Raw genomic sequence first — 19,084 nt, 5'->3', positions numbered from 1 at the left:
CCTGGCATCCGAGGCAGCCAGATCTGAAGCCAGATCGAATAGCAGCCTACTCGCACAGGCCTAAAGTTCTTCTGGGCATGAATGGACTGATGATTGAAGTCAGTCACAGCCACCCACTGTGCCTGAAAGACCTTGGCCTTCATGTAACACTGTGGCCTCAAAAATGTGGGCAATGAAGTGCCTGCCCCATGCAAACTGCCTCTGGACATTGGCCCTACCCCAGAGTGCCATGGAGTCATGCACCTGGGTCCAGTTGCGGCCTCTGGAGCTCAGGAGGGATGGCATGGGCATGTGGGTGGGTCCAGGGCTCAATGGGGATGATGTGCTGGACATGTTCCTTGCATAAGCTCTCTGGGCCCCCACACAGCTATCCGTGCAATGCCAGCCCTGGAAGGCTGCCAGCCGCACCCAGGATGGTGGCACAGACAGGAACAGGGAGCTGCACGGCGGAGGTATTTGAGCACAGTGCAAAGAGACAGAGCTGGGCTTGAGCAGATCAGAGAGCAGGTGCTGGCCCTGCTACTGTAGAGTGCAAGGCCAGCAGCCTTGTGGGGAATCTGAGGGCTGGGCAATGGACACAGCAGGTTGCAGCCCTTTGTAACAGTCACCTGTGGCCAAGGAGCATGTCCTAGGGGACAGGATGGGCAGAGGCTGCCTGGGGCCTGTCCAGGGGAGCACACAGGGCCTAGTGGGCTCCAACAGAGAGCACTGGCTCCTCTAGACTCCCTGTGCTATGTGCCCCAAGGCACAAAGTGGATTGAGGCTTTTATAGCCTGTAGCTAAGGGCTGCCAGAGAGCAGCCCAGCCCTGGACAAGGAGAAGCAGCCATCCAGGATCCCTGGGGCTGGACTGAAGATCCAGCACTGAAGATCTAGCACTGAAGTCCCTTCATTAATGTGTCTATACATGCGTTAACGTGCTTTTGCTAAATGCATCTAAATTTTATACTTGCTTCATGCAGGTATCAAATTTAGGCATGATTAGCCTAAATATACCATTTTAAAGGTGAATTAAGGGTGTGCATGTGTAGACACAAACCCTTAATGTGCCTTAAATTGGGCTAATGCACATTAAGTGCCTACGTGTAGACATGCCCAGTGGGTGCATCTATATACATGCGTTACTGTGCAGCAGACTAATTTGCTGCATAGCAAAGCGTTACCACCTACACATGTTCAGCCAGTGTAGACTAATTTACTGTGCTGCCGGATAGTCCCACCAGACACAAGTACTACCTGATGGTGGGATAAATTACTGCACTTAAATGTATGTGTAGATGGTGATCTCCAGATTATTTATTTTACTCTGGCTCAAACTGTGCCAGAGTTTATTTAGTTGCATTAATTGCACATTAGGACATGCCCAGGGTGTACTGTAATCAATCTGCAATTCCAAATACAATACCAACCAAATTCTGAGGTCTTTACTTACCCTTTAATCAAGCTTTATTTCAATCTTGAAGTCCAGGGGGGGTTTCTTAAAAGTACATACTTCTGTATTTAGCCCTGTATAATAAGATGTAATAGATAGGTGACCAAAGATGACTTGGTATGAAGCTGTGACCAAAGCAATTCTCCTGCTTTGTCAAATGTTTCCTTTAGATTGAAAAGCAGATATGAGAAATACAGCAGTTTGATACAGACTTCCATGTCAGAGAAATGGTCCAAAATTACCATACCAGGTTATTTATTCCCTGTTAAATACAGAGATACTCACTCTTCCCTTATTTTGACGTTCTCAGCTTTTCACTAATAACTGAGGTGGTTCATCAAGGCAGATCTCCTCTGATTTGCTTCCCTCTGGTTTCCTCTTCTGACTTGAATGCAAGGGGGTAGTGTTATTGCTATCCATATTTGCAACTCTGTGCTTGGTTGATCGGTGATTACAAAAATCAAGCCAGAGCCTCTTAATACTGCAACAAAATCTACATTGTGTTAGCATTCCAACTGCAAAATTTAAGATAAAAGGTTAATGCAAAATCCACAGCAGAAATAGTAAAGAATATTAGAGGTGACATGTTGGCCATAAGCTCTGCTTTGGGCTTTGGAAAAAAAATATAACAAGGTTAGTTCTAACCTTGAAATTAAGCTTTTTTCTATTTTTTTCTTCAGCCTGCAGAAGGCCTAATGGCCAAAATGTCACCACACATTTTTTGTGTATATTTCAAACATATACTTTGACCCCATTTTTATTTTTTCAGTCTTTACAGTTATCAAATAGAAAGTGGCTATTGTGATGGGTATAATCTTTTTCACTGTTCTCACAGAAGATATTAAAGTATTTCTACTTGCTTTTAAAGTATTAGCTCTGTCTCTTGTATCAGTTGAACCAAATGCAGTGATCTGGCACTTGCCAATTTTTTTCTTGTTTTTCTCTTATTCCTTGTAATTTAAAGTAATCAGATTCTAGTTATTCAGATCTTGGCATGGCATCCTATCAAGTCAGCTGCAATGAATATTTGGAATTTTTGCAATCTGCCTAAATATCAACAGCCTATTGAACTTTGAGGCTGTGGCATACTTGCAATTAAGAAAACTCCTTGAGAGTTTGTCCAGCTATGGATTTAGATATACAAAAAGTGTGTGAGCATGTTGCATATGCACAGAGGAGCCAAATTAAGGTGGTGCAGATTATTTTAATTCTGGTATTTCCTAATTATTCAGTGCTTGGCTTTGCAAATATAAGTGTTCTTTTAGCATATTTTCTTGTCCATAACATCACTGAAAATAGAGATGCAGCATGATCTAGTGGATGCATCAGTGGATTACAAGTCAAGAGATGTGTGTTCTGTTTCCAGCTCTGCTACAGATCTGCTGTGTGATTTCAGGCAAATCACTTCAACTTTATGGGCCTCCACTTCCCTTCCAATATTTATCTGATTTGCCTGTTTAAAACAGTCAGCTCCTTGAAGCAGAAAATTTGTCAAGGTATTTGCTTGTGCAGTGCATAGCACAAAATGCAAGGCTCCCATTTTGATTGGGACCCCAATGTAACATTGCATAATGGGCACATATACACATGCTATTAATTTTAAGTAGGCTTACTGAGCAGTTAAAGTACTACACAGTAAACCTACCCGAGACCATGTCTACATGTGATCCTTCTTGGGAGCAGATTTGCTCCCAGTGAGAGCAACCCAGTACAGAGCTGCTCCTGCACTGCTCCGCCCCCCTGGAGCAGCCAGAAGGAGATCCAGGCTCCCCCTAGGTACTAGCCCAGGGGCAGTCAGGGAGCCCAGGGCCAGTCTGCATATGCACAGGGCGAAGAGAGCTCTGTTGGCTGCAGTGGCAACTGTCTCCTAGCCCCTTATACATTGGAAAGGATCCTGATGTGCACAGGCCTGGGAGAAAGCTGCCACTGCAGAGCTCTTCCACCCTGTGTACATGGGGAGAAGCCCTGTACCCAGCAGGGCTTCCCTGCACAACCCAGGGCTAGCCAGAACCTGTCCCAGTCTGTGATGGCTCCCAGCCAGCTCTGGGCTGCCTGGAGACTATTCCACACAGCCCAGGGCTGGCTGGGACCTGCCCCTGCCCTACAGTTTTTTTCCCCACAGGGCTGGGAAACAGTCCCCTCCCCACAGTTCTTTCCCAGCCCCATGCCTCAATTGGGTAATCAAAACATGGGACTGGGAAAGAGCTGCAGGAGAGGGGCAGGTCCTACCCCTGTGCCCTGATCTATTGTTGGGGCAGCTAGCAATGAGCCCCCAGCTGGGCAGGGAATCCCCACTCAGCCAGGGGTGGCTGGGAGCTGTCCCATTGGTGAATGAGAATGAGAATTCCGCACCCAGCTTGAAGCTCACTGCAGCTGCCCCACCGGTAGCTCCCCAGTCCTGGTGCTGCTCAGCTCCCTGCTTCTGTGGGGAGCCAGGAGCCCCACAGCACTGGGACAGGGGGAGCAGAGAGGGACCTGGTCCCCACACTGCTCAGCTCCTAACTCCCCCTGAGCAGCACCAGGAAAAGGCCCCCTGCTGGTGTGGATGAGTGGGATAAATTTGTTCTGTCAGCATCTACAGAAGCCCTACTGCTCAGTATCTACTGTGCAGTTAGTTTAGTGCCTGTATTTATAGGTACTAGCTCACTGTGACTAATTTACCACACAGTAGTTTATTAGCACAGTTACTTGATGACACTTTACTGTGCAGTAGATTAGTCTATTGTGCAGTAAAGCATCTCTTGCAGACACATCCAATGTAATGTAAAGTATAGAGGTGTTATACAACATAAGAAAAGGTCAGACTAAACATAATTTGAGTTGAGGGATAGAAAAGCAGGTGTCAAAAATAAAATACATGAAAATTCAAATGCTATGGCTAGGAACACAAAATGCAATGTTTGAAAATGTGTTCTTTTGAAACTGCCAAAAAGGAGCAAGTTCCAATTTTTCATGGTATCACTTTAGTACTAGCTAGCCCTTACAGAACAGTAGAAAGGAGTATAGGACTGAAATTACAAGTTATAATCTATGCAGTTTAAACCAAAAAAACTAAACTGAAAGAATGGAACTGGCAGACTAAATGAAATTAAATTTATGCTTAGGTGCCATAGAGGCTGAAATCATATTTATATAATTGATGTTTTTATGGGAAGGATGCTGGGCCACTGGTTCTGGAATACACTGGTAGATGTCTGCATTTACTCATAAGGATAGATAATAAGCCTGAAGACAGGTAGATGGAATGAGCTATGTTTAAAAATAAATATACAGCAGGCCACATAGAAATGAAGAAGTGTCATCTCTTGGATGTACATCATTCGCCTCTAATATTTGCCGGCATTTATGAACCTTTAGCAATAGTTGGCTGTAACAGACAGCCCAGGGCTCCTGTTACTTTGAGTAGGCAGTCAGGGATCCACAGATTAAGAGTGCTTATTGTGGGGATAGCTGCTCAGAACTAGTACAATATGGCAGAGCCCTCTTGGCTTGAGCAGTGAAGGCACTCTATGGCAGCTAGGATAGTAACTGTAAGCAGCCCATTAAAATGAAACAGAGGCAGCTATGCCAATGTTAGCAAGCCTTGGGAAGAGGAAGAGGCTGGTGACGCATATAAGACTAGGGCCTGAAACAGGGTGAGAAGTCCAGCCCTGCTGGCAACAGCGTGAAGAGCTTCTGACCAAGAAGGCTACAGAGGAGGACCTGGCTGACAGCTGAGCTGCCCTGGAGACTGCCAATGAAATACTAATGGCTTGTAGCAGAATACAACCAAGGGTAGGGAGAAGTGTTATTGCACAGCCAGAACTGGGTTTACTCTTTTGTTATAGTTAAACTGGCAGACTAGATTGGAACTATCAGGGATGCAGGAGATGCCAGTGATGCCCAAAGAACATAAATTCTGTTTTGAGCCCTGCCAGGTGGCCAGGGCTCAGGACACACAGTGGGCTTAAGTCAAAAGGGCCTGTAACCTAGTGAGAGGCTGAAGCCTAGCCTGGGCAGAAGCCATACACGGCCAGGGGCCCAGCACCTGAGAAGGCAAAACAGTAGCTGGAGCCCAGAAGCCTTGTCTGACACAGCGGGCCTGGGCTAGAAGGCCCAACAAGAGAAAAGGGACAAAGACCAGGAAGGCCGAGGCTCCTACACAGGACAGTGACTGAATGGCAACATTTGTGATGCATGCACAGGCCCTACCTAGTATCTGAGGGCAGGATGGGGGTCAAGGGGTTCAGGAGGAACAATTTGTATGATAGACAAAGACTCATTCTGGGATCCTGGGCATCTTCCCTTTGCACAAATCAACTAGTTATATATCAAGGTATGGCAGGAAGAGTAAAAGAAGGGGACCCAGTGAACTGGACTGAGGCAGGAACCATGTGGCCACCAGGGGGTGTCATGGTCACCCCTGGGTGTGATTCTTGCTACATAGACACATAGGTTTAATTTTGGGGGGGTCACTGCCAGAGACAGAAGGGGCCAAATTTTTGTTGAATGTTTCTGTGTCCCACAGCTGAGACTGTTAAAATTGAAGTAGTTGGACTTAAGAGTGTATTGTCCCTATTCTTGAGTCTGCTTTGTGGTCAAAGCGGCTGAAAACCTCGGAGCTTTGACACTGTGAGGTTTTCCTTTCTCTAGAAAAATACCGCCTGGTGGGTGTGTCTGCACATGTGCTTTAATGTGCAGTAAGCTATTTTTCTGTGCATTAGAGGGTCATGACAAAAACTGCTAATACACTGATGCACAGTAAAATTAGCCTACTGTGCTAATTAAGTTCACTTTCACTACTGTGCATTAGCACAGCCTAATGTGCATTTAATTAGTACCTCACATTAGAGGTACAAAATTTAATGCACAGTAGCAAAAGCACATTAATGAACATCTAGATGCACCTGGTGTAAACCTGATGTAGCTCTATGCCATCTACCCTCCAGCATCCACTTGGCTTAGGATTTTTACTAGGGTGCTCCTGGACCCTTGGTACACTAATTGCTGAAACAGCTATTTGGGGCCTTTGGACATGGGCATACATTACAGCACCCTGTTTTATTATAGGCTGAATAAGCTCCCAGCCAGCCCTAGCATTTGAGTGAGGTGGGGATGGAAGGTGAGGAATCTGCACATTTTTTCAGAGAAGCCCCACAGCATCGTATTTCATGGTGATATAAGTAGTTGTGGCACGTGGTTGCATCTGTAACATTAATTTTTTACCTTTTTTTTAATTACTCTTTAAAATATTGATGTAATTTCCTCTGTTCCTATTACACTACTGGGATAGAGTGGTTTCACCTTTGTGTCCTTGACCTCCTTCTCCCTACACATTCAGAACATGTCCAAATCTGGCTGCACATTCTTCTATGCTTACTTTATAATTGCACTCAGTGTCTTTTTCAGCATGCAGAAAATTGGTTCATACCATCATCAACACCTGTACACTATTATTGAATCCCTGGGCTAACAGTTTCTAATGCAGGGGAACATATGAAAATATGAGCAGTAAAATTTCTATGATCATTGCACAGACTCTATCAACATGCTCTTTGTGCCCCTGTAGTGGGCATATTTCTGGCAGGGAGCAGATCAGCTTTAATTTATACTCAGCTGTACATAGCCCCTACCAGTTGTTGCAGCAGCCAAAAACTGCAGGTGCATGATGGAGCTAGGGAGAGGCAATGGCAAAGAGCTAGCTATGCCATTTGGTTCCCAGCTAGAGAATTCTACCACTGGACTATCACTAGTAAGTATACCTGCCTTTACAAAGAATTTGTACTACCAGTAGCATACCCAGGCCTTAGGCCAAAAGAATCAGCTTCTTGAAACCCTAAAAGCTCATCTTTGCACTATTTATCTCACAGGCCCCTGACAGCTACCACATGTGACATGTTATATTCAAGTATCACAAAACAAATTGTTAACATGCCAGATGCTAAACCAGTTTATCCATGGATAAAAAATGGTGGATCAACCCCAAAGTAACTTCTGCGTGGCAGAAAAGTATTCCATGATAATTCTTAATGTGTAGCTTGTTATGATTTGTCATGCAACACTTGCATATAACTGCAACAAATGCAACATGTGCCCAGGGTCTAAAATAATTAATTCCCAGCCCTTTCCATTCTACCAGCTTCAGTGTCCCACATGTGGGGAGTTGGAAAAGGAGAGGAATGGGAGAAATCCTGGCCAGAAGTTTGTTGGGTGAGTAGAAGAGGCAAGAATAGGGTTAGTCAATCCTTTGAATTCAGGGAAAAAGCAATTAAACTCAAAATGGTAAAAAATGGCTGGGTTTCTAACGGTGCAGCACAGCTGCCTATGGAATCTTCATGCCTCCTAGATTGCTTTCTCTGGATTTCTTCTTCCTTCAAGCTACTTCCCATGCTGAAGAAGCATGTGGCAACAAACACTGACAGATAGCCAAGCTTACAGGTATCTTTCTCCCAACAGGCCAAAACTCACAGGAATCGCTGTAACATGGTTCAAGGGGTGGCCATGATGCCCCTGCAGCTCCCTCAGCCCTCATCCATATCCCTCTGGGCTGTCACTCCTCTTGTCCACCATGCCTAGACTTATTTAAGTTTCTAGATAAAGGGAGTCTGCCCCAGGGCTTTCCAAACTTGATTTTACTCTTATGACCACAGGTGTCCATGGTCATTGCCTTAAGGGACAATTACATGGCTCTGACCTCCCCTTCACACCACTTCCATGCCTCACAAGTGATACTTCTTTTTGTGGTCACAAACCCTTCCTGGGATATGGGGTCCCAGACCCAGTCTATGCCTCTCTTGGGCTACACGCTCATTGCCCCCCTTGGTCTCTGGCAGTGACCCCCAGTCTTTGGCCCCTCTCCCTGGGCACTGGTGCTGCTTATAGGCCACGTGAGACTCCAGGGCTTCTCTCGATCTGCCAGTCTCCAGTTTTGGACCCACTTGGTCTTCAACCCATCTCCGGGCCCTGACCCCACTCCTGGGCCAGTGACACCTTTGGGCTCCCTGGCCCTTCTGACATTTGCTCCTCCTGGGCTACAGATTTCTGGGTTCTCTGTCCCTGCTGACACTGCCTTCTCTTTGGGTTTGGGGCCTCTGGTTCCACACTCTGCCTTCTGGGCTCTCTGGCCCCAGGCTCTGCCCCTCTATCAGCTCTGGGCCCTCTGGCCCTCATGTTCTGCCCTTTTCCCAGGCTCTAGTCTTGCTCCCTGATCTCTGGCCCCCTCCTGGGCCTGCTGGGACCTCTTCCACCCCTTAGTCCCTTCCACAACACCCAGTTGTTATTCATCATGAACCATTTTGGGCCATGGCTTCAGCCCCCATGCTTGGCTACTCTTGAGTGTAGCTTCACTTAACTTGACTACGCTTGATTCATAGATTCATAGATTCATAGATGTTAGGGTCGGAAGGGACCTCAATAGATCATCGAGTCTGACCCCCTGCATAGGCAGGAAAGAGTGCTGGGTCTAGATGACCCCAGCTAAATGCCTATCCGACCTCCTCTTGAAGACCCCCAGGGTAGGGGAGAGCACCACCTCCCTTGGGAGCCCGTTCCAGACCTTGGCCACTCTAACTGTGAAGAAGTTCTTTCTAATGTCCAGTCTAAATCTGCTCTCTGCTAGCTTGTGGCCATTATTTCTTGTAACCCCCAGGGTCGCCTTGGTGAATAAAACCTCACCAATTCCCTTCTGTGCCCCTGTGATGAACTTATAGGCAGCCACAAGGTTGCCTCTCAATCTTCTCTTGCGGAGGCTGAAAAGGTCCAGGTTCTCTAGTCTCTCCTCATAGGGCTTGGTCTGCAAGCCCTTAACCATGCGAGTGGCCCTTCTCTGGACCCTCTCCAGGTTATCTGCATCCCTCTTGAAGTGCGGTGCCCAAAATTGCACGCAGTACTCCAACTGCGGTCTTACTAGCGCCCGATAGAGGGGAAGTATCACCTCTTTGGATCTATTCGTCATGCATCTGCTGATGCATGATAAAGTGCCATTAGCTTTTCTGATGGCTTCGTCACACTGCCGACTCATGTTCATCTTAGAGTCCATTAGGACTCCAAGATCCCTTTCCACTTCAGTGCCACCCAACAGGTCATTTCCTAGGCAGTAGGTGTGCTGTACATTTTTCCTCCCTAGGTGCAGCGCTTTGCATTTCTCCTTGTTGAACTGCATTCTGTTGTTTTCTGCCCACTTGTCCAACCTGTCCAGGTCTGCTTGCAGCTGTTCCCTGCCCTCCGGCGTGTCCACTTCTCCCCATAGCTTTGTGTCATCCGCAAACTTGGACAGAGTACACTTCACTCCCTCATCCAAGTCGCTGGTGAAGACATTAAAGAGTATTGCTCCAAGGACCAAACCCTGCGGGACCCCACTGCCCACACCCTTCCAGGTCGAAACTGACCCATCCACCACGACTCTCTGGGTGCGACCCCCTAACCAATTCGCCACCCACCGGACTGTGCAGTCATCCAAGTCACAGCCTTTTAACTTGTTCACCAGTATGGGGTGGGATACCATATCAAAGGCCTTCCTGAAGTCTAAGTATACGACATCCGCCCCTACTCCTGTGTCCAGGCGTTTAGTAACCTGGTCATAAAAAGAGACTATATTAGTCAGGCATGATCTGCCTGCTACGAACCCGTGCTGGTTTTCCCTCAGCATAATTTGTTCTGCCGGGGTTTAGCAAATCTAAGCCTTGATAATTTTTTCAAAGACTTTGCCAAGGATGGAGGTAAGACTGACTGGCCTATAGTTGTCCGGGTCCTCCTTCCTCCCCTTCTTGAAAATGGGGACCACACTGGCCCTTTTCCAGTCCTCTGGGACTTGACCCATGCGCCACGAGTGTTCAAATATTCCTGCCAGTGGCTGTGCAATGATGTTGGCCAGTGCCTTCAGTACCCTCAGATGGAGCTCATCTGGGCCTGCTGACTTAAAGGCATCCAGTTCTTCCAAGTGACTCTGCACCATCTCAGGGTCTATGCATGGTAGTCTGGCGCCTTGCTGCTGCCTCTCTACAACCCCAGTGAGAAAGTTGTCTTGCCCCTCTCTTAGGAACACTGAGGCAAAGAACTAGTTGAGGAGTTCAGCCTTGTCCCCCCTGTCCATCACCAGGTGCTTCTGCCCATTTAGTAGGGGTCCTATTCCTCCCTGGGCCTTCCTTTTACTCCCTATATATCTAAAAAACAATTTCTTGTTATCCTTTACTTGGGATGCCATCCTCAGCTCCATGGTAGCTTTGGCCCATTTAACTGCCTCCCTACAAGCGCGAGCAGAGAAGGTATACTCCTCTTTGGTGATCTCTCCCTGTTTCCACTTTTTATGTGCTCCCCTTTTGGCCCGTAGGCTGCCCTGGATTTCTCTGGTCAGCCAAGGAAGCCTCCTGGTCCCTTTTCCTCTTTTTCCTTGCATTGGGAACGTCTCCCTTTGTGCCCGAAAGATCAGTTCCTTAAGGCACAGCCACCCTTCTTGGGCTCCCATCACTTCAAAACTCCTACTCTGCAGTGCATCCTTGACTAATCGCCTGAGTTCATTGAAATCAGCTTTCCTAAAGTCTAGCACTTTCACCCTACTAGTTACCTTACCCACTCAACGTCTTATGAAGAATTCTATTTTTAGGTGATCACTGTCCCCCAGGTGTCCACCGATCTGGAGGTCCGCTACCATGTCATCCCCCATTGCCAATACCAGATCCAGTAAGGCATTCCCCCTAGTGGGACCGTGTACCTCCTGTGTGAGGTGGAGGTCCTGTACACAGGTTAGAAACCTGTGTGAATGGTGGGACTTTGCTGTCTGCGTCTCCCAGCAGATGTCTGGGTAGTTTAGGTCCCCCATGACTACTGCCTCCTTAGCTTTTATGGTCTCTCAGAGCTGCCTCAGGAGCCCCGAATCTAGTTCTTCCCCTTGGTGTGGGGGTCTGTAGCAGACCCCTACCACCAAATCCCTTTCTCCTTGCCCCCCATGTAACCTAACCCACAATCCTTCTACTTCCTCATCCTTCAATTCCGTCTTGATGAGGGTCGATGTATGTTGCTCATTCATATACAGCACAACCCCTCCCCCTTTCTTCCCCACCCTGTCCTTTCTGTACAGCCTATAACTGTCAATATGTACCGCCCAGTCATGGGATGAATCCCACCAGGTTTCTGTTAGCCCTACTAAGTCGTAGGTGTTTTCTGCAAGCAGGAGCGCTAGTTCATCCTGCTTGTTCCCCATGCTCCTAGCATTAGTATATAGGCACTTGAGCCCTGTGACTGGTGCCTTTGCTGCCCCCCCAGCTCCGAATCCCAAGGGGCCCCTTATTTCTTACCTGCTTATTGCTTACCTGTGCTGTACTGCTGGCCGCCCCATGGCTTCCAGGTTCCCAATGTTCTCCTTCTTCAGGCTGGGCTGTCCTTGTGGGTGCCACATGGTTTGGTGGTCCACAGCATCCCCCGCCCTCATCTTCCCCTCCCCACGACGAGCCTAGTTTAAAGCCCACCGGAGGAGATCTGCCAACCTAGAAGAAAACACACGGCTACCTTTGAGGGACAGGTGAAGCCCATCCCAACTAAGCATGTCCCTCCTCATGATGTGCGGGTCGTTGTCCAGGAAGCCGAAGCCTGCCTTGAGACACCACTGCCGAAGCCACTAGTTGGTCTCTCTAATGTAGTTCTCATGCCATCTTCCACATCCATTCACTAGTAGGATGGAAAAGAATACCACCTGTGCACTGAACTCCCTCAGCACGCTGCCCAGAGCACTGTAGTCCATCATCAGGTGATAGGGGGTTCTCCTGGCCGCATCATTAGTACCCACATGGACTAGCACCATGGGGTAGTAATCGGTGGGCTTAATCCTGGCCTGGATAACTTCCGTCACATCCCGAATCTTTGCTCCAGGCAGGCAGTAGACCTCTCGTGTTGAGGGGTCCTGGCAACAGATGGGCCCTTCCGTACCTCTCAGGATGGAGTCACCTATGACAAGCACTCATCGCCTCCTCCTCTGGGTCTGCTTGGATCTCTTGACCTGTTCAGAGTGTGGAGAATGTGGTGTTGCTTCCTGCCCAAGGGTTTCCTCCTCTCCTTCCATCTCCCGCAGGGTCGCCAGGGCTGCGTACCTGTTCTCCAGTCGGACTGGAGGAACTGGTACTAGTTTGCTGCGAGCAGCTCCAGTCCTGGATGTGACCGTCTGCCACTCTGCTGTGGAGGGCACTCCCCGGGATGCTTCTTTCTTAGGTGCCTGGTCCTGCAGGGAAAAGAGTATAGCTCCCAGGCTTGATGTGTCCACCCAGGCATTTCATTTCTCCCAGCTGCTCCTGAGCGTAGAGCCTATACCTGGGTCCCCAACTCAGACACTTCACCTCTCTGGCTCTCGGGGGCCAGAGAGGACACTTCTGGGCACCATGTCTTGGCCTCTCAGGCTCTGCTCTATTTCTTTGATGGGCTTCAGGAACCCTGGCCCCTGCTCTCTGCTGCCCCTCTCCAGACTATGGACTCACCTGACCTTATTCCCAGGCCTATCCATTTCACAGCATGCCTCTTCAGGCTATAGGCTTACCTGCCCTTGTTCCCATACCTTTCTGTTCCAAGGCCTGTGATATTCCTGGGTTCAGTGCTGCTTACCTCAGATCAGCTGTTATCCCAGGAGTCCTGCTGCCAGGAACTCCTTTCCCTGTGGCTCTCAGGGCTAGATTGCCTGACCAGCTCAGGCCATGGGCTTATATGGCTCACACCCAGGTCCTTCTGGTCAGGTGACTCTTTAATTGGTTCCTGCCACACCTGCAGGCTGCTTTTCCAGCATCCTCTTCTCTTAAAGTGACAGGCATACTAAGCGCCCTGTCACAACCACACATCACTAGCTTATGTTGGAACCTCAAGGACTTCTGCCAGTTGGAAGGTTTCAAAAGCAGACTGGGTAATTTGCCATAAATAAACCCACTTCTATAGCTACAGGATCACTTGAGTTGCTTAGCATTAGCATCTATTAGCTTGTACTTGCTCCAGCTGCTTCACCATTTCTGCCTTTTAGTGTAATAGCCTCAATTTAAAATACTTCAGTCCAGGAAGGTGTGATCAACTCCTCTCCAGCATCTGACATGCTCATTCTCTCCCCCTATTTCATGATTCAGTTTGTTTTCTAAATTCAGCTCTTCCATGAGAAGCTACTTCCTGCTTGTGATGGAGGAGCTGTGATGATAATTGTCTTTTGCAAAATAATTCAAGGTAACTAATCAGAAAAATGATGCTAGAAGCTCTGACTTCTAATGAAGTTAGAAACTGTCAAACTCAAGGTAATCATTGTCTTTAAAAAACCCACCCTGGCAAATTATCATAATCAGTGCATAATGGGCCATATATTCTTTACCACTTGGAGGTATATGAATATTAATGAATTTTTCAAGACTGTTAAGTCAGGGTGTTATTACTTGTAATTTTTACAAGTATTGTACGTGCATCACTAAAGACCCTGCAGTGAAATGCCCATTTTTACATAATTTTAAAGTAAAATGGCTCTGGTTATGCAAAAGGCAATATTCTAATATTATAAAAGCCTTAGTCTGTCTATCTGTCCCTAATGCTTTATTCACACTCTGATTGGTTATCTCAGCAGCTAATCACAATGTTTATTGAAACAACCAATCAGAGTGCTCTGCACAGGCAGAAGTGCCCCATGACAACAGGGACTGAGGGGTTGGAGTGGGGGGATGAGGCCAGTGGTGCTGGCTGGCCTGCCTGCCTCCCCCCCGCCCCCCGCCCCTACTCCTTGTAGGCAGAGGGGGACAGCGGGGATGGCGCTGCCATGCCAGCAGGTACTGACACCCCCCCAGCACCTCAATCCTCACTGTCATGGTGGCACCATCTCCACTGTCCCCCAGAAGGGCCAGAGTGAGGACATGAGGTCAGCAGTTATGGCCTCACCTCCCTCCCTGGCCCTGCTCCTTGGAGGCAGTGGAGAATGCGAAGGGGGGGAAATGGGCCCGGACCCAATGCAGTGGGGGTGGAAGAGGGAGTGGGGGAACAGGGCTAGATGAGAAGTGGGGGCCAGGCTGGATGTGGAGACAAAAAGGGACAGTGACGCCATGACAGTGGGGACTGAGGGCACTGGCCCCTCAGTCCCTACTATCATGTGAGTGCTGTCCCTGCTGTCCCCCAGGAGGGCCAGAGCGGGGTTGGGGGGAGTGAGGACAGTGGCACTGGCTTTGCCCCTGTCCCCAGCCCTGCTCCTTAGAGGCAGAGAGGGATGAAGGGGCAAGGAGGGGGACAGGCCCGGACCCAATGCAGCCAAATTCCATACCACTGAACATGTTCAGGATATATTATAAACTAGCTAATTGCCTATCAATAATGATGGGCGGGGGGAGGCCCACTCTATCCCCATCCCCCTTACCTTCCCCCTCCCCATTCTTGATGAGCAATTGGCTAGTATTTCATAGGCACAAAGGAGTGTCATTACAGGGGCACAGAAAAGCTTTATGTACTTTCAGTATGGTTATGTCAAATGCTCTATTGTGTTGTGGTCTAATTCCAGCTGAGATATAATGAAAAGGCTGGCAAGTAAAGAGTTAATTTTTTAGATCTGTTACTTTTCCAAGTGGGGAAATAAGTCTGCAAGCCACTGAAACTGCAAGTTTCAATGGCTGGCAGGAAGAACAAGTGAAAATCAAAGGGTAATTCAGCAGACAGCAGGCGATCAATAGCAGGTCTTAAAAGCTACCTTGAAAGCAGGCAGCCTCCTCCTCTCAGCTGAGCTGCAGTGGTCTGCATCTTTGTGTGGGTTTGATGCTGGAAACATCAGTGACCTTGAGATGTGTTATCCAAGTATTCTAAGTATGATGTTTCGGTTTCTATCTAGAAGAAGCATAATTGTTCAGAAAGTACCAAGTGTTTCCGTTCTGGAACTCAGGCTCCTTGCCTTAGTTGAAGAAACCAAAATAAGTAGCTGCTTTTAAAAACCATAGCATCTAGGCCTAGAGAGAAGGGTCACATTGCTAAGGAAAAATGTACACAAAAAAATTGAAATAGTGTTAAAGATGCACAGTATCGAATTAAGGAATGGGGCAAGGGCAGTGTGGCTCCCGAAGTTGGTTACCTATGTAGGCACTGAGATTACTGCGTAGATGACACAGGCTCAAGCTAGAGGTCTGAGCTCACCAGCTGTCCAGGGTGGGAGCTGGCCAAAGTCCTGGCTTTTGGGGATCCAGATCCCTGGGGATAAACACTGGTGCAGTTTCTCCTTGTCCTTCCCTTCTCCCCTCCCCCCCCCCCCAATTGGATTCAGCAGCAGGGGAAATGAAGGGGAACAATGGTGGAGGCATTATGCAACCCCTGGGCTCCAGAGCTGCAAAAGCAGCTGCACAAAAAGCTGCACCACTGCCCCCCCTCTGGATCCACCCCATAGATGCAGCACATGCTGAGAGAGCTGTGTTGCAGGTAACTGAAACCAATATTCCTGACCATCCTGTGGACCAAAAAGCTTGTTGAAACATAAGGTAATGTAACTTATGTTATGAAACTTTTGTTGACCCCAAACTAGTGAGTGAATGTAAAGCAGCAATAAGGCACAACAGCAGATGTTTAAGTTCCCCAGTACTGGATTACCAGAATGCAGCACTTCATCAGTAAAACTAACTTTAATGATTTGGATTTTTCTTTTATATTATGTATGTCAATATCTTTTGGCACGCTGGGCTGCATGGGAAAGGGAAAAAAATCTTTCTGGGCATTCCCAATTTATGATTGAATCTATTCAAATTTGGTCTCTTCTGTACCTTCACTCATTTCCTAGGGACCATCAGCTTTCTCTAAATCATTTTAAGTGTGTACCTGACAAAGAATGGTGGGGGACTAACAGGGAAGGGTTGTGAATGACAGATCAGAATATTTATCTGATAAAAATATATATTTTCAATTTTCAGTAAACAAACTTGATTTTTCATCAAAACCCCAAACTTACTTCATTCTGAGAGAAAGAAACATTTTTACTGAACACTGATAATATTTTGACCATAACATTTTGACTTCTGTGTGAAAAGCCAAACTTTATTAAGGAAACCATATATTTTCCAAGAAAAAAAACATGTAGTTGAAACCCCAGTATTATGTTGAATGTTTGATTGGCGAAAATGATGAGGTTTCACTAGCAGGCCCATATATGGGTACTAATGAAGAATGAGGAGGATAAGAAGCTTCTGTGGGTGGTAGATCACACACAGCCAGAACAAAGAGGAAATTCTTTCGATGCATAGAAAAAGAAAGTTTGTTCAGCATAAGAAAGCCTTGAGGGACTTTTTTCACATTGACTTGTCTACGGTGAATTTTCTTTTAAACACAAATGAGTCAGTTTCCAGTGTAAACAATCCAACTTAGCTGGAAATATGCACAAAAATGCTTTGAGGGAATTCCTATAGCTCTCAGAGGCTCTCAATGGGTGTATTTTATGCTGTTCCCAACAGATTTTACTGTTATTTGTGTAAGTATTTGCAATAAAGACAGTTCTGGGCTAGTGAAATAACCTTATTCCAAAACATGCTTAATATTCAAGAAGTGTCACATAAAGTCACTATCTGCCCTCTCCCTGCAAGTCTTTTCTTTTTCTTTCCCTCTTGGGAAAGTTCTGTATGAATCTGATTCCTAGATTTTTGTGTTGAAGAATATAGCACTTTGGTAAATACCCAAAGGGTCATAAAATTGTCTGTTTTTGTTGCATTACACCAACATATTGTTAGTGTGACAATATTTGGGTCTTGGGGAGCACTGGATTTGCAGCTGAATAAAAAGGCTTAGCAAAAGTTGCTGACCACAAGGCAGAATGATATATATTAAAAATAACTTTGCAAATGCTCAGGCAAGTAGTTTTTAACCATATAATAGTATTGTTGTGAGATATATAGCTTTTATGTATAAGATTTTGCTTATGAGTGCTTAAGTTAAGTAACCATCTTAATTGTGTCAACCATTTTCTGAGAGCAGCAAGTGAGTCTGTGTGAGTCTGTGTGTTGTGAATGAGGAGAAGCTTTAGGAATGTGGCGATGGTACAACTTGAGACAGAAAAACAGATTGGAATGTGAAAGATAACATGTAACATATGCAAAAAAGGTGAATGGTAATTGGTAAAGAAGCCTCCAAAGTCCGTCCATTGACCAAAGAAGTGGGGTGAAGGTCTTAGACATGCACTCATAGCAAAAAGGCATGTAAATGAGCAAAATGCATAGGCAATTCCATGCTAATGAAGCAAACAGTAAACAGAGGCGGAGCTTGAGATAGGAGGAGAGATGAGTGAAACATAGGAGGAGTGAGGGTGGAGTGAATGTTAATGAGCATGAATCAAGCTGTATAAAATGTGAAAAGAGCTATTGTTCACGGCAGCTCCCCGGTTTGTTGTTTTTTTGGGAGCTAGTCCGAAGCTGTCTCCATTCTGAATAAAGCTATTGCAAGCAATGCATGCTGATGTTTGCTCCCTGCTTGCTCTGGCTAATGAGTAACAGGATCCATGAGCAATTGGATCATAGTCGTTGGGCATCACATGGAATCGGGGTCTAACACATATGAAGCAGCTAGCTGTGCTAGATGCAGAGTGCCTGCCCCAAAGAAACTGAAGTTAAAAAATGCAAGTTAAGGAATGTGCAGGCAAAAGACAGCATTATCCTATCTTGAAAGATGGGGAAACTAAGGCAGGTACAGACATTACACATAAATTGGTACAAGTGCTCAGAAATAAGTCTATATCTATAACCAAACAGTTCAGTGCATATAGACTGGTTTAACAATGGCAGAACTTGATCTAAGATAGACCTAGATCTATATGGTATCAGACTTAAGCAATTTAGGTTAAACTGGTCTACGGAACTTCTGTACTAGATCTCCTAGTGACTCAAGTTATTTCACAGTCTTCCACCATCCTAGGCTGCTTCATAGGCTCCCTGCTAACCCTCTGTCACAGGGCAGTATACAAGCCTCTGCCCATGCTCAGCTGAGATGAGCCATAAAAGCCTCTGTCCCCAGCCCCACCTCCTGCCTGTGGCTGTCAATGAAGGCCAGGCAGTTGTGGGGAGAGCAGAGGCCCTTGTCACATGGCCCCAGCCGTGCCCCCCCTGAAGACTGACAGAGCCAGTCAGGGGTGGGGTTTGGGAGAGAAGCTGCACTGGCTAATCAGGGGTGGCCCAGCTTGGCTGGGTTTTAGCATTATTTGGCAGCCTGCTGGAAGACCTGCAGGAGAGCCCTACAACCAGCTGGCCTTGTCCAGTGCAGGCAGACTGTGCCACCCTTTCCCACTCTTGCATCAAAGAGTGAACATCTGTTCTCTTCACTCACAACCTAACCTAGGGTTCTTGGAATAAAGTGCAAAAGTTAGAGCACTTCCACCTTTGTCTTTTTTAATATCTGTTCTTAGTCTTAGGCACAGTTTCTGAAGCATTCTTCAGAAGATCAGGCACATTACATAGTGTACATTGGGAGAACCTTCACATCTAAGTATATTTTATTGTAGTCTTGTGTACAAAATGCTGCGGAGGAGCTAAACAACGTATCCTGGAGATTCTTATGTCTAATTCTATGTGAACTACACAGTATCTTGTGGACTGAAATAATATTCCAAACAGGAAAACCCATTTTTTCTTGAACCAAGAATTAATTGAAGTCAGGTTGTGCTTCTCTAATTCAATTGATTAGTTGAGTGAAAAATTAGATTGTCTCAAGTGTGGTGTAAGAATGG

The sequence above is a fragment of the Alligator mississippiensis genome, chromosome 12, assembly GCF_030867095.1.
Source record: "Alligator mississippiensis isolate rAllMis1 chromosome 12, rAllMis1, whole genome shotgun sequence".
Classification (NCBI taxonomy): domain Eukaryota; kingdom Metazoa; phylum Chordata; order Crocodylia; family Alligatoridae; genus Alligator; species Alligator mississippiensis.
Note: the sequence above shows the minus strand (reverse complement) of the source record.